The 18,552-nt window shown below is 41.7% G+C and overlaps 1 protein-coding gene across 2 annotated transcripts in view; it reads left to right on the top strand.

Moving 5' to 3' along the window:
- LOC111869714 overlaps window positions 1–18,552 on the top strand; it is an 87,971-nt gene that overhangs the window by 38,325 nt on the left and 31,094 nt on the right. For both annotated transcript variants that reach the window (XM_023861430.2, XM_023861432.2), the window contains exon 2: window positions 265–317. The gene's annotated coding sequence lies outside the window, so the exon portion shown is untranslated. The remainder of the gene's footprint in view (window positions 1–264; window positions 318–18,552) is intronic.

An 18,552-nucleotide genomic window follows, 5' to 3' on the forward strand; every position in this document is an offset into this window, starting at 1 on the left:
GGAGAAAACCTAGCCCAGCGCCACTTTGTCCACCACAAATCCCACTTGACCATACCCGGGCTCGAACCCGGGCCGCCGCAGTAGGAAGCCAGCGGCTAACCGCTTGAGCTATGGCGCGGCCTAGCGTAGGGTCTAAGTACAAATACTGAATTCTGTAGCCATGGCGACCGAGAATGATTTGTGGAATAAGTAGCGGCACTGAAACTTGGCGAATAACACGTTCTTCATTTTTCTGTTATTATTTCTGATTATCTTCTGTTTTAGATTGTTCCTATTCCTGTACTCGAGAAGAGGAGGAAGGGTGAAACTCAAATTTGGTGAGTAAATCAATAAACGGGTTGTTTTATTAAATGCTATGGGGTTTGTGTGTATATTGCCACGTTCTTCTGCCTTTAGACGACTGAATAAATTGAGTTCTTCACATCTTCGAAACGACTGACCACGTTGCAATCAGATTTAGTACAGGCGGGTACAGATGCCGTGAAGAGAATCCAATTCTGATTCATGTCGGTCCATACTGACTGGCATTTTATTCAAAGTCCAAAACTGACTTAACTTTTCTGACCTGTTCATCGTGTGTAAAAATAGAACATGACATGCTACAAAAAATCCATGGCTTTAGTCCGCAAGCGAACTATACCGACCGAGCGACCGCCGCTTGTCGGCGAAGGTAGTGCCAACTCTGTGGTCTAGTGGTCAGAGTTTCCTGGCTACAGATCCAGAGGTCCCGGGTTCATTTCCCGGCGCTACCAGATTTTCTGGTGGTCCACTCAGCCTCGTTAGGATAATTGAGGAGCTATTTCAAGAAAATAGCGGCTCCGGTCTAGAATATCGGAATTACCGGCAGTGGGTATTCGTTGGGCTGACCACGCGACACCCACTATCCGCTAAATTTGGCATGACATGCTACATAGGTGTCATTAAAATATACCTACTACACTATTTTGAAACATTTTTCGATATGCTGCATATTAATGGAGAGTTTTTAATTCTCATTTCTGTCAAAAGAGCTCAGCAAAAGATATGCAAGACGAAGTGAAGGAATTAAGGCATTTGTATCTACAATAGAAGAACACAAATGTTTGCCTAGTGCAAAGCAAATTCGCAAGGAGCGCATTTGGAACATGTGTGTGTGTGTGTATTCTAAGTGCAGTTCATTGACATACGCATTCACGTTTTGTATACGGTGCAACCGGTTATCGGATGTCTGGGAGACCGTGTGTGTGTCACCTCTCCTCGTTGGGTTAGATCTTTAGGCTGCTGTCTGTTGGTGTGACGTCGGTGACAATGGAACGTGAAAGGTGACGACGCGTTGTCGCATGAGATAGCTTTATGTTTTGTTTCCTTATGGAAATGGGAAATTCGATGAGGCGAGAAAAGGAGCTTTGGTGAAAGGGAGGCTGGTCTGTTAACGCTCCGCTTTGTAACTCCAGATCTCTCCAGAGAACATCCATCGTGCTCGTCAGTGTTTACACGGGTGGCATGGCCCCGATTTCTGTGAGCTGCAGCACTAAGTGTGCCAAAAATTTGAGGCCTAGGAGTGGTCCGGTTGGCTGGTGACGAGGTTATTTTACGTATGCCCTGTTTTTCTTATGTCTTTCTCTTTTCGTGAGTGTATAATAATACTGTACATGTAAAGGTAATTAAAGTGAAGTCAACAGTAAGGATCGACTCTGTTGCACACAACTGTGATTTGTCAGTAGCGTCAAAGCAGAATAATTTTTACGCCGCTTTATAAGCGAGCGACCGTCTCAGGAAGTTGGCTTCGGGCAGTAATTCGTAACGATAAACGAATACTACGTAAATCCACCCTATGTCAAATGCGCAGGTGAAGGGGGCGGCAAGGTAGACCGAGCAATAGAATTATTATTGGGGAACTCCTGGTAATCAGACACTTATTTGGAAGTCCATGGAAATGCATAGAATTGGCTCAAGATTCGGCGCAGATTTTGTGTCCTCTGTGCTGGGTCGCTAATGTGTTACTTGTTATGTAGAGCAGTGGTTCTCATAAACCGCCGGTATTTGATTATCTCGACTCGGCATCGTGTTTCACATTTTACGGTGCAAATAATACTCTACCAATCTATTTTTACGGCATTTAGCGTGTCTAAATATGTTTGCTTGTATTTACCTAATTTTTCTAGTTCGGAGCAAATATATATGCCTAGGCACTCGCGTAATATACATGCGTTATGTGTCTGTGTGGACCAGAAGAGGGCAGTATTTAACGTCAATGAGGGCACGATGTATAGTCGATATTGCAGTCTCGAAAATTGACTTACAGTATATATATATATATATATATATATCCNGAAGTTGCGATTTCAAAGTGTCCCCGAAGTTGTATAACAGTGGACTAATGTGGGAGTCATTTGTGAAAGCCGCAGCTAGAGATGGGAAATGTCAAGTTTTCACTTTGAATTTTCAAGGGACGTTTCAATAGTATATCTATTAACATAATATATTATAATATTGTCACGTATGAGGGGTTTGCGTGAAGAATGTAACGGATTCTGGATTGGATGATTGGGTTTATTGGCAATTCTATTACAATTATAATCAGTTATAACAGCTCACGCCGGTCACGGTAGCCTATCGGTCTAAGGCACTGTCTTCGCTCGCTCGGAAGCCAGGATCGTGGGCTCGAATCCCATTCAGGGCATGGATGTTCAGTGTTTGTGTGTGCGTTTTTCTGTGTTTGTGTACAGATAGAGGCCTTGCGAAGAGCTGATCACCCGCCCAAGGAGTCCTACCGAATGTGTAAGATCTAGAAAAACCGAAGTGAANGGTGAGGAGCCGGGCTCGAATTAATTTCACCACACACGTATGAGCGTAGCGATCCACACGCGGACGAGTTTGGCTCATTGGAACCCGAGCCGAGTCTGGCTCGCGATCCGGGCTCGGATTAATTTCACCACAAACGCATGAGCTGACGCCCAACTTTGCGACCCACACACGGCCGAGTTAGGCTCATTGGAACCCGAGCCGAGTCGGACACGCGAGCCAGACTCGTATGTGTATGAGCCCCTTAAGATCTAGTAAACCGAAGTGAAATGGAGAGTTCCATGGAGGTAGGCCAAGGCCCAAATTTGGGCTGTAGCGCCAAAGAAAAAATAACAGCTTGCAATCAATGGACTCGCTCCATTCCTTACTGGACTGCAAGCGTCTTCTACTGTGACTGACGTCGTTCTGATTTACGAATCGCTGTCTGTCAATGGACTGTTCCGGCTTTCAAGCGTCATGTCACAGTATGTTTTAGTTTAATATATAATACAACACAGTGTAATATTCCAAACGATGAATTTGCTGCCCGGTATTAATATATCAATAGACAGACGGCGGACGGGTTAATGACGCCGGAAAAACAGGTACAGGGGCTGAAATGAAGCGACGCGACCACCCACGGCTAGAAGTTTTACTGCTGTCTGATGACTAATTCGAGTCTCGCACTGTTCGAGTTGTATAGTTACGTGTATATAGCGTTGAATGAGATGGTAGAATAATCAGAATGGTGTGTGGGCAGGACTGGAAGGAGGCGGCAGTGTTCTGTTTCAAGGCAAGCCACTATCCCGGTATTCTTTTCCCTACAGGCACATAAACATAAGTTACAAACTCGGACACTATATCATAAACTTTGGTCTGTGTTCTCTAATTTTTGGACACGCATTAATTCGGATATGGAGTGGGCCCCATTTAGCTTTCAGATGAGCACTTAAGAAAAGTCGAGTGTGAATATCGAAGCCATGCAGTCTCGATATTGTCAGCGCCATTAAATAAGAGCCGTAAAAAGAAACTTCATCGGGAATAATAGGAAATTCATGGTCTAAGTCCCCAGAATTTAACATTTCATCGAAACTGAGCGATTACTGTCATCATCATCATCAGCCGCGAGCAGTATTCTGCTATAACTTTCGTAAATAGACCTGTACTGCGACAGACCCGATGAGGTGGATTTTTTTCATTTGACCTAATCCTTCCAGCCGCACTATGGCCCTAGAATCGACTTAACCTCCAACGTAAATGAGTAGCAGGAATATTTCTAGGGTAAAGGGCGGCCGGCGCGTAGGGCTGACAACCTCACCTCCATCTGTGAGTCTATTGTCTAGAGAAAATGTGGAAGCCTCAACTTCTTACAACCCTATGGGCCTCCACGGCCTATTACAGGGATACCTTTACTTTTACTTTACTGCCACAGACATGTCGAATAATTTGAAATAAAAATAAAAATAGGCCTGTATATGCTCATTACATACAGTTTTTGTTTCGGGCTGTACTAACAAAACGATCCTCAGGCGGATGTTGTAACTTTGTGATCGAAGGCTTGCAGTTATAAAATATACAGCGTGTATCTGAAAGTTGCGGACATACGTTGGGCACGAGTTCCACATACCAAAAGAAAGGAAAATGTCCATACCGAAATGTGTCCGAAACACTTAATTTGTGAGTTATAGCTGAAAGAGTACATTTATAATAAGTGCTCAAAATGTCCTCAGTGAGTTTTAATTCAAGCCTCGACACGTCTCATCATGGACCACCGCATGGGATCAAAGATGCCGGAGTAGTTGCGTATAATCTGACAGGCATACCCAATGCGATGGTTATCAACAGGAGCTGCATACACAAGGGTTCTTAGGTGTCCCCACAGGTAAAAATCCAGAGGATTCAAACCTGACGAACATGAAGACCATGCAGTGGGTCCTCCTTTACCTATGATAGGTGTTAACATCTCGCAGAGCACGGCTAAAATGTGCCGGAGCACCATCATGCAGGTACCACATTCGTGCTCTGTCTGTGACTCATCTTCTAGCAGCTTTGGCAGATCATGTAAGAGGAAACTGGTAGTGGTTGCCTGTAAGCCAATGTGGCAAAACATGCGGGCCTGTCAATTACCAGCAATCCCTGCCCACACATTGATGCTGAACTGCTGCTGGTGTCTACACAGTATTCTTTCAGCTATAACTCAGCAAGTTATATATTTCCTGACATGTTGCTATGGACATTTTCCTTGTTTTGGTGTGTAGAACTCCTGCCCTAATTTCGTCTGCGGCTTTTAGTTACTTTCTGTATTTGAATGGAAGGTCTGTCTGCAGCTGTGTCAGCCCCCAAAACTCATCTAGACCTACTCCCCTCGACTTCCTGCTTCAGGTTATTCTTGGAAAGCTCGGCATGTGACTTGGCGAAGAGGGATGACGGATGGGCAAGGACCCTTTCTTATGTACTTACAGAGCATCCCAGCAGTTCTTTAACTCTGTTTTTCTTTTACGAAATGTGCGAGATGGGGGAGTGCCGGGTTGCCTTGCCCCTTTGTGCAGGTTTTTTCTCCCCGGCATTCTTCTTAATGCTTGAGGCGCATGGTACTAATATTACGTTTTCAACACATTTACTCTTTCGGCCGAGTGTTCTTCGCTATTTTGCGCACCTTATTGGTCTTGTTGAACATTTATTGCAGGTTCGCGCAACGCGTGCCGGATAGAGTAAAGAAACATTCCTACTATTCTTTGAATCATCAGTAGATGGACAATTCTTTCAAATGAACATTGTATAGGCCTCTCTATGAATGGAATCAGCGTTGCATGTCTGTACGACGCACCACTTTTGGGTAAATCGAAGCCGTGTTTTAAGTGCACAGGCATGTGAAAATGTTGAACTTGTGTATTGCTTTTAAGAAGCACTGCATGCCGGACGCTGCTGTCAGGTGGAGGACTGCGGAAACATAACAAATGAGCACATTCCGGATGTGTAGGACAGGTATTTGCTTTTCTAGGTCAGCTACACAGCTGTGACCTTTGCGCCATCCGGCGTGCCTGCCGGCGGTGAGGCTCTGCTAGTAACGACAACCTGTTGTCAGATGTACTCGTACTTCGCGTCTGCATGGAGATGGAAACGGTATGATTCCTCCGAAACTTGCTGCCCATCTGCCAGAATATATGGTGCCCTAACCCAGAGGAATATTGTTGTACCTTACCAGACCGTACGGTGTCAGGACCCAGAAGGTAGTACCAACAATCAAGGATTGAACCTCTTGGCTTTTTCCGGTCTTAACTAGTTTGACCATCACATTCGAAGGCGTTGCAAGTCTCTTCTGTCAGTTGCTGGATGCTAGTACATTTGTTTTGGCACCCTAGAATCTGACATTCATACCAGAAACATGATCTATCAATATCCATGTCTCACTCCCGTAAGTTAAGAGATTGGTATTGCAATTTGTTTTTATCCTGAGTCGTGTCTCCTTTCTTGACATGTTATCAAATGTTCTTTGAATATTACCAAATATTGTATCGAATGGCGATTATTTTCCATTAAGATAATTTTTTCCTGAAACAGGTATGACAAGCCACGCAATTAAAATGTTAAAATGAGTCACCTGTTCCAGCACATTGATTTTACATACTTTTTTTTTGTCTGACCGCAAATCATCCATGGAAATCTGTAACTTTGGTTTTATTGCTTTTATACTGTATTTCACAGGTTTGGTGCAGCTGCAGTTTGTCACCTGCCTGCGAAATTAAAATTCGGTCATCTCAAAATGTCATTAAAATATTTCTGTATGGCTGTCTTTAAATTAATTTTCCATATTTTAATCTCCTCATCTCTATACTGTCTAGGTTGAAGATTATCGGCTACAGATTACAAACTTGTCTGAATCTTTGATTTATTACAATTTCTGTAGCAGTTGATTTACCTATTATATTAAAATGTATCTTGATGAAGTAAGACTACTTCCGTTTAAGCAGGTTGCATCGAATTTTCTCCATCGGCGGAGCGGATTGGTATGACGGTAACATTCTGGACTTGCATCTGTGAGGTGTTCGGTTCGTGCTGGGACATTGGATGTCCTGATTGAGATTTTTCTTGGTTTTACTTCAGTCTCTTACGTAAATTCCGGGCTGGTATTCTCGATTAAAGTACGACCGCTTCCGCCCAAATCATTTCGAATTCTTCGTTCATAAATCAACGCCTGCTTTCATGACTAGTAAACTGTATATATTTCGAAATTAAATTTTCTTCCTTATTTCAGTGACTATTAATACAATCACAATATACGCGATCCTCCTTGCCTAAATCCACATTTTAATACAATATTACTGGTCCTCTTTCTGTTTTAGTTCTTTAATGTATTAGTCTAGATTGGGCCCTAAGTTGTATCTTTCATTTAAAAGGCATTTGCGCAGAGGCCTATCAATATATTTAAAACAGTCTTTTATGAAATTGTTATTGACAGTGTTTTTAGCCATTCGTCAGGTACGATAAAATATGACCAAGAAATACAAGTATGTGAGATATGTAGAAATCATGTTTTCTTTTAAAGATGCATGTTTTAGAATGTCACAGTAGAGCACAAGTCTTCATCTCCTTGAAAACCCATGAATTTTTTATTTTCATTAGACTTGATTTACATCAGTTGTATTATAAGAAATTTTCTGTCTGAATAGCATTAACTTTAAGTAACTTAAGACACATTTTACTTAAGGGTCGAACTGAACTTGCACATAGGGGATTTATATTGTGGGTCCTTCAGCAGATTTTCATTACACTTGATAAATGTAATATGTTGCACTTAGTATATCATTACGAACAGCACGTGCATTATTCGTTCAATTTAATTAAGTCATATATTTTAGTGCGTATCTCGCTATGTATTTAGCCTACCTGAGTGAGGGAAATTTGAAAGTATCTGTAAGATACACTACAAACAATGTCTTACGCGATATTTGCTTGAAACTCGTTGATTTATAGAACATGACTAATTTACTAACAGCCTACCAATAAGTGTGATCCAACGAAAGGGCTGTTAAACTTCTATGATCACCCTGTCATTTACATAATGTCAACTCCGTTTGGAACTTACTGCATATGCCCAGCCAGCATAAATGAAATATATCTCTCTAGTATGCCACTTCCTCTCCAGGGTATGTGGCCCATTCTTCTTGTTTCTATTGTTACAAGAGATTGACTTTCCGTTTTAAAAATATGCCACGAGGTCACCGCGCTTGGGAGAAACGGAAAGGAAACAATACTGTAAATGTGTACAGTGCACACAAAACGGCGAGTACCGCAGGTAAATTGTAAACGTCATGCTAACATCCGTGCTCCTGAAATTACTTATAAAAACAGAAGATGCAGCTAATGTGAGAAAGGCAACTGATATTCTGTAACTCCAGACTTGCCTCGTTTTAGGTAAACTGAAAAACTGAAGCTACTATCAGCTCTTTCCTTACCATGAACGAACATTAAATTCACATTAATTATTCACTCTTAGTTGATTCTTTAGCAAATGTGTGAGAAGTCACTAAGGAAAAATCAATAATTTATTTTGATTGGATTCATTTCTCAGATATACCGTCTGTATTAAAGCGAGAGCTAAATTACCGTCTAAGTATATCTAGTTTATTTCCTTCTGTTGGTAGGATGATGTTATAACTTCCAGATCTTTCAGACACACAATACCATCTTCAGGGAGCTTGCCATATTAAAGGGAATTTCACAATTTATGTAAATAAAAATAAAGTATTTGAAATATTTTAGCCACTCACTTCTTGTGCAAGGTTAGAAACTGATAATGTTTTATTAAAATGAACTTATGCAGGACCTGTTTTATGTAATTTCCTTGATTTTGGTGTGTCATGCCTTATATGTTGCTGTCTCATGCTTTTTCTTCTAGGTGTCACTGAGGTGGAACTATGCGGTTTCACTGTGGCTCTTGGTAGATAAAGTGCTGAAGTATTGAACGCAGTAATTCACGTACCAAGAACCACAACTAAACCCCAGAGCTGCATCTTATGGACAGCTGAACAATGAATATGAGACGACATAATACGTATATGACACTGCACACTAAAATCAACGAAATGACACCAACTGCAGCCTATATTAATTCGTTTTGACATAATTTTTAACCTTTTATAAGAAATTTATGACTATGATATTTTTAAGCTTTTATTTTTATGTATATAAGTAGTTACCTTTCCTTTAATAATGGTACACCCTATGAAGACGGTCTCGTATGACTGAAACATGTTGGAGTTTCTAGCAACATATGATCAACATAAAGAAATTGCACTTAGATGTCATTTACCTCTTATTTCAATCAACATTAAGGCCTCAGCGTTCATTGTTATTCATTCATTCATTCATTCATCCATCCATCCATTCATCCATTCATCAATGATTCTACTGCCCTTTGTTGGGCCCAGGCCTCTGCCTCAGTTCCGTAATCTTTTTTACAAAGTCGGTGGGACTCCTTGGACGAGTGATGAGCCCCTCGCAAAGCCGCTACCTACACACAGGATAACATAAACAGAATAAACTCACACAGAGACATCCATGCCTTGAATGGGATTCGAATCCACAATCCCAGCGTTCGAGCGATCGAAGACAGTTTAAGCCTTAGACCGCGCGGCCACTGGGATCGGCGTTCACTGTTATTACACATACTAAAATAGGATTAAATACACGAAGATATTCCTCGATTTATGAGATAGCTATCGCGGAGGGTGAAGTAACACAAATCGAATATAATTCTCCCCTCACATCCCTCCAACGCAAACCCACACCGTGATTTACCCACAATAATCCCCGCTTGTCTCGATTGGTCACCAAACAATTCGCGTTAAATCGAGCGCTATTAATTTAAACAGGTCAAATTAGTTAATTGCATTAAAATGAAATCGCATTTCTCGAACTTGTACTTAACTAGGGTACTTGTACATGTAACTTGTTTCGCACGTCCTTCAGAGTCGTATACAATATACGGATAGAACTAATCTGATTTCAGCACAGCCGAATCACACTCGAGGTCTTTTATTGATTTCTGACATAATTGAAACATTTGTTTCATGTTGATTCACCTGTTATGATCTCGAATAAAAGATTTCGGCGGCATAAGTGAAGCATTGAAGTGTTGAACTTACAAACTGGGAAATTACGTATAGCGTCAGTTTTGTTTGAATTACCCCTGTTGTCACATTAATGTTGGTATTAAATTTGTTACGTCGTCAAAGGGAAAATTATCGCGAAATTATTGCGGAAAAAGTGTATTGGGTGTAAAATATGTTTCATTTTTTTCTGCATTTTTTGCTGCAAACTCGAGATGGGTGGGTCTTCATATAAAATGCTCATTATTTTTGTCTGAGTTCAATCGAAATTGTGATGTGACTGCAGATGTAAGCAGAACATCCAAAATCAGATTTCACGAAAATCCATTCGGCTGTTCTGTTTCGTGCATACGTATGAACGTACGGATCATCGAATTTAATTGGCGCTCCACAGGGTTGCGAACTCGGCTAAAAATACTTTCGCGTGTAGTAGGGGCACGTGTGACTGATATTGTGAGTTCTAGATTTGATTAATTGGATATTTTATGCGTCTCTATCACAATTTCACTTGATTACAGTATTTCACACATTTGACTCCTTCTGGATAACGAATCTCTCACTGTTATCTGTATCTTGCACTGGTGTCTACTCTCTAGTCTTCTCTTCTTTATCCTTCTGTACTGGTCTGTCGTATTCTATCTTCTTTTGGTCGGTTCTCTCTCTGAAGTAGGTTTCGGTCTAACCGTATGGAGAGCACCTCCTTGAAGGGTACTCTTTTTGCGTCTCTAATATAACTGCCCGTTTCTGTATCCGTTGCCCAGGAGACATCTTCAATAGTTCTTATGTTGTGATTATTGAGAACTTCGCTACTATGTAACCGAAGTTCTGTTGTTGACCGCGTTACACGGGGTTTCTGGTTCCATATCTTGAAGCTTTGAGCATCCCGTCACAATACCTCTGTTGGCAACAGCAGGGAGTGACCAGTCAGTCACCCTTCTGTCTTCCGGCCGTGGCAACAGTTGGCCGAGGGAGAGAAATATGGATGAATTACGCAAATGTGAAACTGCGAATACTGATGAGGAACGGAAGTGGAGAATAAAGCAGAATTTACTTTGCTGAACAGAAAGTGACTGACGTCGGCCCAGTGACACCAACTTCACATTCACCAGAAATCGTGGTGTAGTGGTTAAGGTTCATGTATTGTACGTATTGCAGAGATCCCTGGTCCGAATATCACCTGGAGACCTCGTATCGAGATTGAGATTTCTGTGAGTTTCTTCAGTCCCTCCAGATGAATGTTGTATGCTGCAACATGGCTTGTTAAGATCACGCTACTGAGCGTCGCGTACGAAATAAGAGGAATCTTTAGTAAAAAGGGAAGGGTTTGGAAAGAGGCGGCCATTTCCGGGTACTCGCCCGATATTCATATGAAGAAAGTCCAAAGAACGTCATTCAGGATATCTGATAGTCTAACCGAGATTCGAACGGGGTACCTCCAAATGGAGTATAGAGCGCTGTGGCTTCACCATCACGCAGAGTCCCAGTTCCAAATGTCTGCACAAATTTTACTGAACTGCCATGGTATTGAACCCCTGCCTCTGAATAAGAAACCATGTTCCAACTCTCTGAATGTGACTTGCACCGTAGAAGTTAACAATATTGCCACGATAAATTTGTAAATTGTGGCGTTGCGGTGACCTCTCAGGACATAAATTAAGTGAATTTTACGTTAAGACTTTGTTATTAAGCAGACTGGTCTGAAATGGCTAAGACTGACCTCCATATCTTCCTCAACCTACTTGTGGCTACCTCAGGTACAGTAACGATCATTACGGCCGCGGCGTGTGTAAACCGGACGACCTCGTTCCGGTAGCCGGCAGTCATATTGCCACGCCTGTCACTTCCTGTCCGTTTTGTTTCATTTTCCGACAAAGTAATATAAAATCACTCGGACATACTCACAGATTCTCGAAAAGACATTTATAGCCCGTCCGTCCGTGAACTCGACGCGATAAAAGTCATTATGAGTCACAATTGGCCCACTGGAAGGTATACAATGCGAGGCCCTAAGGAGTAACATGTCTCTAAGTATAATTAGAATGATCAAGTCAAGGAGGATGCGGTGGGCAGGGAATGTAGCACGAATATGGGGGAAGAGGAATGCATATAGGACATTGGCGGGAAAGCCAGAAGGAAGGGGTCCACTGGGAAGACGAAGGCATAGGTGGGTGGGCAATATTAAAATAGATCTTGGAGAGATAGGATGGTGGATTGGATTAAGCTGGCTCATGATAGGAACCACTGGAGGACTCTTGTGAACACGGTAATGAACCTTCGGGTTCCATAAAATGCTGGGAAATTCTTGAGTAGCTGCAGAATTGGCGGTTCCTCAATAAAGGCTCAGCTCTATGAGTAAGAGTAAGGAGTAACATGGCTAGCGTGGGGAGAACTGTCATGTTTTCGGATGACGGAGTTCTTTGCTTCCTAGGTCATCCGAAGACAACGTGTTAACTCTAATTTATGGGCTTATGTTACGAGTCTGTATAAATGGATGAAGGAGTATGGATTTAATTTCAGGGATTGTTTTGAAGAACATATTAAGATATACATTTTATTTCACATATTCAAAAATTAACTGCATTATCTGCAAGACTTATTTAATCTAACTTGTCTTTTTATAAGGAAACTTTGTCCAGAAATTTCCATCTCTTCTTGTTCCACCATCAAGCACCTTTGTGTAACAAAATGTTGTCTAAAATGCAGCCAGTAAACGTACAATTCCTGAAGTTTCATAGTGTAACAGGCCTGGTTGGGAGAACAGCTGTAACGAGAGCAATTTGTATGTGTCTAGCTTTCATTTATAATATGTGAAGCAGGTTAAGATTAACGTTTGAATCACCTGCTTGCGTTCTGTTAGCGTATTCCTGGAAGGTGTTCCTGCCGGAAGTTGTAACATTGAGGCACGTGGGAATTCGCGAGCACCAGAGACTTTCTAATGAAACGTCCCCACAGCAGCATTTGTAACACGCAGTTTTTCTTTTTCGCGCGCCTTTCATTAGCGTGGGTAAGGGCAAGTTCTTTTGTCTATCTCATTCTAGATTCATCAAATTATATACATGAAATTAAATGCGCCGGTAGGTGAAAAATGAAGAATTGTCTGTAATTTTGCTTAAACACGTGACTGTGCTTTTAAGGGGCCCGTAGACGTACGAGTCTGGCTCGGGAGCCGGGCTCGGATTAATTTCACCACAAACGCATGAGCTGACTCCCAACTTTGCGACCCACACACGGACGAGTTTGGCTCATTGGAACCCGAACCGAGTCGGACTCGCGAGCCAGACGCGTATGTGTATGGGGTCCCTTTAGATTGGCCTGCGTGTATATCAATGGGCCTGAATACTAAGCAGGCCAAAACCATATTTTTCAGGTAGATTTTGAAGGCTAGTAATGGTGAACATTGACATCATATACGTGTACATAGGCTTAGGCGTCGGAGCGAGTGGAAAGACACATTTAATGTACTCACACTTCTCAATAATTTTGCTTGAAATAAACTAATTTGCCCTATTTATATAAGAACATTAGAAGCTACCATTCACGGATTGAAAATTTAGAAGCAATAACACAACTAACGAATTGGAATATTTACGTAATACACGTATCTTCCTATTGTTATTGGTGGAAATCACAGTTAGTTACCTAGTGTCGAGACACGGCATTAACATATATTTCCACAGCTGCGGTGGAATATCGAAAATCTTTAGAGCACAAACGGCCTGTTTTTCTGTGCCAAAAGCCTTGTTCATAGCTGGGAAAAGCTTAAAACTACATACCAGCTGCAGAATGACCACTTTATTCTACAGTTATTCATGTTCAAACGGATGCCGCTGGCCTTCATGTAGAGCGTGTGAGGAATTGTAGGCATTCTAATTTCTTGTTGGGACATGTTAATTTCCGTCAATAGCTCTATCTATCTATCTATCTATCTATCTATCTATCTATCTATCTATCTATCTATCTATCTGTCTGTCTGTCTGTCTGTCTGTCTACAGCCCTTGTGGGCCTTGGCCGCTTATTCAGTTTCTTAATCCATACGCAGTCGGCCGGACTCCTTGGACGGGGGATCAGCCCGTCGCAAGGTCACTACCTACACACAGAACAACACAAACACAGAGTAAACGCACACAGGCATCCATGCCTCGAGTGGGATCCGAACCCACGATCTCAGTGTTAGAGCCGGCAAAAACGGTTCATGCCGTAGACCGCTGCCACTGTAATTGGCCGATGGCTGGATATTCTACTAAGAAGGAAGATTACTGCAGAATGGAGCGCCTGGCAGCAGATATGGCGGAAACAAATGAGAAACCACATTCTGTCTGCTGCGATGAGGGCTTGACTTATCGCGCGACCTACAATAGTAAGGACTAGAAACAGTGATTGAACTCGATTCTCGCTCAGCAAAAAAGAAAGCCGAGTTACATCATTGTTAATTATCAGAACTCACCAGGTGTGCCATCATAACAAACGCAAGCAGTCGTCCATGCCGTAATGGCGGATGTTATGTCCGAGAAAGTTTGCATCAGGAGTGCTCAACCTGCGGCCCATGGCATCGCTGTATGTGACCCTCTTAACGTATCGTGATGTAACTTGCAACAAGGACTGATACTAGGATACGGCAAATCGGGTGAACGCCCCAGGTCCCGCAGTTCGTATCACATTTTTTCTTTAATTTTGTGGTTTCAGTCGATTTCATTTTGTTGAACAGTAAGTTTATTACTTGGTAGGACTATGGTGTCAACAATACTTATTAAAACAAGTGACTAAGACCCTTCAGTGTTTCAGTAACACAGCGGTCAGTTACCTCAAAGGACTGTATAACTGTTCGTAACAGCCAGCTGATAGCAGTAATTATTTTAACCCTTTGGGGAGGGAGAATCCACTTATCAGTTTCCAACAGAATTGCATCATTTAGCGTTCACACTAGTCTTTGAAGTGTCGACCAGAACGCGTGCAAACTCGCCATTATTTCGAAATTTGAGTTGTATTGCATTTTCAAGCATCGGTGAGCACAAATCAACGAGATATTTATCTGTCATAACATTTCATGGCGACTGTAGCAGTTGTCAAGATTTTTTCAATGTGCACTGTTCACGCGACTGAACATAACTTACTTTGCTTTTATAGTATTGGTTGCTTTGTGTTGTCTATAATTAAACAAAACTGGGTAAAATTAAACAGAAATATCATTATCAAGAAAACATCAAGTGAAACCTGAATATACGAGAGCTAATCGGAAAACAACTTCCGGTGAGTTGTTAGCGAAATATGAAATGAGAACAAATTATTATTTTCGAAAAAAATACTTACATACTTAAGCTATTTCTCAACATAGTTACCGACGGAATTTAGGAACTGTCGTATCGGGGAATACGTTTGTGTATATCTGTGACAAAGAAGTCCGCCGCCTGTGAGCTAAGCCACATTATGACACTTTCCATTAACCCCACATTATTGTTGAAGCGCTGTGATCGCAACCAGCACTTCAGGTAGTAGTCGCTCTGAGCGAGATCAGGGTTGTAAGGAGGGTGGTCAAACAATTCCCAGTTGAAATGCTCAGCAATGATCGAGTGCTAGGAGCTGTATGCAGACACGCGTTGTCATGGAAAAGCACTACACTGTATGTCAGCATTGCATACCTTTTGTTCTGAATGACCCTCTGCAGCTTTTTTTAATGTTCCGAAATACACTTCTGACGTTTTTGTGGTCCCTTGTTTAATGAATTCCGCCATCAGCACTTCTATCCTGTCCCAGAAAACAGGTTCCATCAGCTTTCCAGCAGACGTTTGTTCAAACTTTTTCGGCTTGTTTGTTAAATATGTGTGCATCCACAGCTTTGACTGCTCTTTGGTTAAACATTCACAAATGAACCTCAAGTTTCATCACCTATTACTCGTACGATGTGATTGAGAAATTCGTCGGCATCTTTGTGGTAGCTGTAAAAAATCAAAACCTAAGGAATTCTCTGCATTTTATAATCACCCGTGATCATTTGCGGAACCCATCTTGTGCAAAACTTTTGATAACATATCCTAACTGTGATAAACTCGCGTGAAATTTATGGAAATTTACACGAAAGTTCTGAAATTGTGAATCGCTGTCTTTCATAAATATTTTTGGTAAACCGTTTGATCAAGATTATCACTCACTACAGGCCGAAACATGTGGTGTAAAGGAGAGCAAGTTCAAGGACATATAATATATTATTTGCACTTGGGACGGAGTTTATATCATTTATCACTACAGATGTTCGACGACTTCGCTCTTCATCGTAAACCTTTGTTTTCCCAACTTTGAACATTCTGCACTATTGCATTAAAATTCCTTCACTCATATTTTGGCCCTAAACCGCACATAATTCAGGATGGATTTCCGCAGCACTCGTGTTTTTAGTGTAAAGAAAGCGGATAGTAGCGTGAATTTCACAGCTGGCGAGATTATCAGTCGCAGGACGCATCATAACTCACCCTGAAGCGACAAGAACAAATACTAGGTGACCGGTTATGTAATGGTTTACAAGGAAATGAGTCATGTGACTACCTCGCATGCGCAAGCTCGCCCTCGCTTTTACGTTAGTTGCCCCCAAATAAACGGAAGTTATTTTCCGGATAGCCCTAGTATAATTTTTCAAAACAAATGGACAGAAAATGTGTTTAATTTATAGTGTAATATTACTCGTACAACATTTTTGTGCATTACAATTCAAAGCACGCAGAAAAGTACAGAACTGTGTCGGTGTTCTGTGAAGTGAAAAGTGGCGGCTTTGAAAAAGAAGGCTTGAGTCACAACAGAATGTCTTCAGAAACAATCCAGTGGTAGTTCCTCTGAATTGCGGATAAGTTATTGTGTTGTCTGAAGAGGACAAACATTTTCTCCATAGGGAATTTGTACGATAATGTTTGCAACACATAGTGGAAGAGATTTTTTATAAAGAACCAAAGACGCAACGAGTTGTAGGAGTTACTTTATCAACCCAGAAGGAAAACAAAAGAATTTGAAATATTTGGCTCATCACACTGGATTAGAGTACTGACACAAGCACTATTTCTTGGTTATTAATCATCACTGAGTCATTACAGGTATTTATTAGGCGGTCGAGTAGCTAGCGGGTCCTAAATGTTTGCATGACATTACGCCAGAGAAAGATTTGGTTTTAAGTGTGTGTGTGTGTGTGTGTGTGTGTGTGTGAAACCATGGAGAAGCTTGAGCGGCCCTGAACAAAACTGAATGGTGATTACCGTAGAGAGAGGTCCAAGTATGCTTGGAAACGTAAAAGGTTTGTTGGATACAATTAGGCGAAAAATTTACAAAAAAGAAAATAAAATCCTGAATGGTACTTCACTGCATAGTCTGCCAACAGTTGCTTCGTGGAAGAACTCTGCAGTTTGAACTTGTTATGAAAGTTGTGGTGTCTTGTGTGAATTTCATTCGATATCGCAGACTTTGATTATCACAAGCTTAAATATTTTTCTTCAGAAGCTGGTAGAAGTCTGATGACCGATTAGTAGGGCGGTTTTGAAACGTTTAGAGCTTGATGGCGAGAAACAGGACAAAGGTACACAGTCTATCTTTCGGGCTGTGTGTGACGTCTCGGGGATGATGTCGCCACTGTACGGCAAGCCCGGCCGCTCCACAGAATCCACGCCGCAGAGTAAGTGGACACTGTATAATACGCCCATAGGTATACGTATTAGTTTTCTTTGCCATAAAGATTCAACATCCTGGTGTAATGGTTAGTGCTCTTCTTTGTAGCGGGCGAGATCCCTGGGAACGTCCGGATTTGCTCTGAACGCTAAGAACGAGTTATCTCGTTTAAAATCACCCTCTTCACTTGAATTTGGAATTGTGTACGTGCGTTAATTGAACAGGATAGGTGGGAACATAGCTATTTTTTTGCCTGCGATAAGTTAAAAGGGTTGGGTTCTTCCAGTTTCTTTAGAAAAGACACTCTTATGAGCGGTGACAGTGACGAGTTTTCTCGCTTCCCATTTCGTGGCGATTTTCTTCGTGTTAACATTCCGTGGTCTCTTTGTGAGAGCGTTAAATTTCAGTTGCTGTACCCCTGAGTTTTCTCGCCCTAATCCCGCCGTATTTTAAAGTTAAAAAAATAAAGTTTTTTCATTCGTATTTAAAACTATATATTTGCGTATATAATTATAAGTTTTCACTGCAACGTTATACAGCGAAGTTTTCATGGTTGATGAACCATGTTAATTTGGAGATGGCGTTCCCAGTTTAAACGACTATTTGTATCCATATCCCTGTTGATTGAGGTAGCGGGAGTCTTTCAAACGCCGAACACCAAACCTACATTGTTGATCGCCTGAGAAGTCATCTTTTGTGTGTGTGTGTGTGTGTGTGTGTGTATACATCTGTGAACTGTAGGCACTCAGAATTGTGAGTTGCTGTGGGAATATACAAATGATTATATTTTTTAGTCTGCAGGCGACACGATGCTGAGGCATCTTCTCGCCGGTTAAGTCCATTGCTCTCTCCAAACTTGTGTACTCTGTCGGGTCTGTTGGCAGCCCATTTGATACATACGAATTCACACAAGTCCACAGAAAGCAAGCACGTGCGTTAACACAGCCTGTGTGTCCCTAATTTCATCACGCGTATTCAGTCCTCCAACTGGCTCCATACCTGCCTCGCTCGCGGGCAGACCTGCTTCTGACGCTTC

The sequence above is a fragment of the Cryptotermes secundus genome, unplaced genomic scaffold (genome assembly GCF_002891405.2).
Source record: "Cryptotermes secundus unplaced genomic scaffold, Csec_1.0 scaffold2114, whole genome shotgun sequence".
Taxonomy (NCBI): Eukaryota; Metazoa; Arthropoda; class Insecta; order Blattodea; family Kalotermitidae; genus Cryptotermes; species Cryptotermes secundus.